Source organism: Chenopodium album, chromosome 18 (assembly GCF_948465745.1).
Source record: "Chenopodium album chromosome 18, dcCheAlbu1.1, whole genome shotgun sequence".
Classification (NCBI taxonomy): Eukaryota; Viridiplantae; Streptophyta; class Magnoliopsida; order Caryophyllales; family Amaranthaceae; genus Chenopodium; species Chenopodium album.
This window is the reverse complement of record NC_137851.1, coordinates 6,426,393-6,430,569: the sequence shown is the minus strand read 5'-3', so window position 1 is coordinate 6,430,569 and position 4,177 is coordinate 6,426,393. Positions and strand designations below refer to the sequence as shown.

At 35.0% G+C, this 4,177-nt stretch overlaps 1 pseudogene; it reads right to left on the bottom strand.

Annotated features, from left to right (window-relative positions):
• Positions 1-1,342: 1,342 nt before the first annotated feature.
• LOC145592877 (F-box/kelch-repeat protein At5g15710 pseudogene) lies at positions 1,343-3,494 on the bottom strand (annotated as a pseudogene).
• Between the last annotated feature and the right edge of the window lie 683 nt (positions 3,495-4,177).

Sequence of the window (4,177 nt, the reverse complement as noted above, 5' to 3'; positions counted from 1 at the left end):
AGGCAATAACAATTTTCCCATCCAATTGTTACCGCCATAGAGGATAAATGCTAAATCTAATTCATGAATCATGATACATCAATCTTAAAGCTGTATCTACCTACCTTCAGGGAGCTGGATAAAAAACTACATAAAAAACTACAGAAAGATGCGAATAATGCAATATTGAGCAATTTTAGCAAACCTAATTATGAGGTGTTTGGTTCGCAGAATATAGGTATGAGGTATGGGTTTAGAATGACTAAATCCCATACCACATGTTTGGTTGTCAAAAGTATGAATTTTAAACCCATACCTCAAACCCATGAATTTAAATAAACAATCTTGTCAGTAGTCTAAGATAAACATTATCATGACAAGCCTAAGATAAACAATATCTGAGGACTCTAAGATAAACAATTTTGTGACTAGTCTTAGTAGTCTAAGATAAACAACTTAAGTTGGCTTCAGTTCAGAATCCAGTAAGTGAAGAGCACTGCCCGTTCTGGCTTCCCTGGACCCAAAAAACGAAGGAAAAAAAAATATATGTACCAATAGTACACGGCTATGGCTAGGATATAATGATCAATAAAAACCCTGACTAACTTTTACACAACTACAAAGAAACAATTTTGTATGTCCCTATGATCTTTGAGAACTACACCATATAACACCACATTGTTAACACAATCAAGGTGCATGCAAAACCTGAATGTTCATATTGATATACTATCTCCGTTACATATTATTTGCAACGATTAGACATTTTCCCTCTCTACTTTATGTCAAATCGTTGCAAATAATATGTAACGGAGGTAGTATTATCAATGAAATTGAGCTTCCACACAGCTGTACCCTTGTCATCTTCAACTTGCATCAATCAGATGCAAAGAGATAGAGTAACTGTTAACTATGTCGACTAAATGATGATAGAAAGGCTGATTGAAGTTTACACAAGAAAAGTGTTAAAGTGATTGTGACACTGAAAAGCTAAACAGAGAAGGAAGTAGTGAGATTTAGTAGCTTTATCGGATTAAGATAAATTATATTCATAATCATTACATTTTTGCTTCCTCAACATAATATTCTAGCAATAAGGAAGAGCAAGTATCCATCAAAGCTGATAGCATTACCTATGCAATTGTGTAAACAAAAATTTCCAGCAATTTGAGACAAGCGGAAAAAAAAAATATTAGCAATGAAACTCATTAGCATCTATACCAAATCTTAACCATAGTCTACCAGGTCATGGTAATTTTGATTTCCAAAGACATAATAACTTTACGTTGAGAAAACGGCTTGTACAAAAGATGAATGTCAGCACATGTACAAGCTACAAAAGCACATAATATAAGAATGTATGTATAACAATAAACATTGATAATAATTTACATTAAGTGTTTGATATTGTCAATTAGTTTACAGCAGTTGGAGAGACAAAGGGATCCTGTCATATTCTCCCGTAAATGGTGTGAAATGTTTACTCGTACAATTACAAATCTCACCAACCCAACCCATCGCATTCCAAATGTCACATTAGCACTGAATCACTGTTCTCAGTCAAAATGGCCAGTCATGTCTAATATAAAAGACCACTTCTGTAGTGAACTCATCAGGAAGCAAATGTGGATTATATGTTGACATAGTCTCAATTTCTAACATTAACAACACAAGCTGACAATGTGTCTTAGCTTAGACACAATAATATGAGTAAACTAAAACATTTTTCCTATATGAAGCAAAACGAGGAATAAGGGACATGAAATTTACATGTTGGTGAATGAAGTGCCAAAGAAAGCCCCATGAAACCCTCATTAAGAAGAAACAAAGTCAAGGTCAGTAGACGGATGCATCAAACCTTGGCTCGTAGAAGCAGACTTGGCTGTTGTATGATTGCAGAGCACAGCCAACAATCCAAGACCAAACCTTCTTGTCCACATCATAAAGAAGGCCTTTTCCTTGATTCCAAGATGTAAAGCAGATCAGATTATCCTGTCCAAAGCACTCAAACCTCTCAGCTGATAGCCTCAGTAAAGCTCGAAAATATTTGGGAGGCATCCTACTAATCTCCACCCACAGTACTTTAGAATGATCTAATTCCCAAATTCTCATACTTTGCAGGGTGCTATAAAGGCCTATCCTTCCAACCAGAAATAGACGCTTCTGTGTACCAGCAACCAAATACCCATCCAACAATGACCGAGGAAACTTTGCTGGGATGTGCTCCCAAGATCCAGTATCCAGCCGGTACATCATCAAACCAAGTGGTGAAAGTGTTTCCAAATACAACCTAGAATCACAAAAAGCCATTTTCGAAGAACACAGGTTAACTGCAGGCATTATTTGGTGGACTGACCAGCTGTTCATCTTGGAATCATACACTTCAGTGGGTAACGATTTATCACCATAGATATCACATGTGGCTATAACTTTAAAAGATTTGTCCTTGCGATCAACAACCATAATTAACTGCCTCTGCTGATTACAATGCATGCTTGGCAACATCCTCCAAGTCTGTGTGAGTGGATTACACACCAAGGTTCTAAAATCATAACCATCAAATCCCGAAAAGCAAACAAGACCACCAGAAGAACCAACCAACCAAAATGCCCAAGGAGGCAGATACGTAAAAGGAATCCTATACCATGTTTTCAGCGGTAAGCTAAAAACCGAGCATTGTGGGGTATTAGAGTTCTTCCAAAATGTGAGAAGACAAGGCCCATGAGAAGGCACTTGGGAGTGAAACTTAAGAAAACTACCATCCTGCAATATCGAATTCCACCTCTTACAAACAGAACGAAGCCGGAATATCATAAAAGGGGGAACTCTAGCTAAAATCTCATTCAACAAATCCTCTGGCAACATTGCCCATATATTATCCTCCATCTGAACATCCGGGTGAACGGCTTTACTAAACGTTGCCACGGTTTCCTCATCCAAACCCCGAGGTTTCGTCTTAACAACCTTCTGCTTACATGGACTAGTATTCCTAGACCCCGTTCGCCCTACCGGGCTCGTATTCCTTGAACCAGAAGCAGAACCACCCAATTGACTCGAATTCCTAGACCCACAAACACTCATAGCAACCACCTGCTTTAGGCTATCATCTATCTCAACAAATGAACTACTTCTACAAACCCTAGAATCAGATTCATCCCCAATTTCAACCATTTTTTCAATCAATCACACCCCCAAAACCCTAAATTAATAGCTAACAGCCTAAGATTAATCAAACACCACAAAACTATCCAAAAAATGTCATAAAAAAAACAGAAATTCCAACTATGATCAAATTAACCCATAATTGCTGAAGTAATTTAATCAAGAACAGTGGGAATTTAATCCCAAATCGAGAAACATATCAACATTATCATCAATTTAACTTCAGCAGATCAATCAAATTGAGGGGTTTAGATTATTACCTTGACTAAACAAGATCTCTTTTAGAGTGAGCTTCTCTATCTTTCTCTCTCCTCTGTGATTTCATCTCAGTTTTCCATATCTTAAATCGCGTGTTTTATAACCCCAAAAATGGGATTTTTTCGTCAAAGTGCAATATGAGTAACTATTTGTAATTTCATCATGTTTTTTTTTTTTTTACTGAGAAAATAATCAAAATATAAGTTATTTTAGGCAAGTAAAAAAAGTAAGTTAGTTCATGACAAAAGGATAAACCTAACTTGTGAAAGTATGACTTTTGGACAACAAGGGAAAACAAAAATTGAAAATTTGGTAATGGAGTTCTTGCAAAGTTATCCAATAAAAAATTGATAAACAAAATTTGTTAATTTTCCTTAAATAAAATTATTTTTAAAAAAAAAAAAAAAAGTAATACAATGGTAATGTACTAATGTGAGGTCCGGGTGTAAAGTGTAATGAAAAAATTTAATTACATTGCATATTCGTAAATAAAACAATAATATTTTCATTATATTCGGGCCTCATATTTTATAATGATTGGATAGGGAAAAAGTTGCTGATTATTTTTCCTTAACAAAATTTGTTGATTTATTTAAGAAAATATCACGTGATATACAATTTTTGTTTATCTCCAAAATAAACATATGTATGTTTATTAATTTATCTTGTTTTGGTGTTTAAAAAAAAAAAGTCTTGCTTTGGAGGGGAAAAAACCAAAAAAAAAATGTAACTTGTTTTAATTATCAGACTTGTGATTTTATATATACCCTTTGATTGA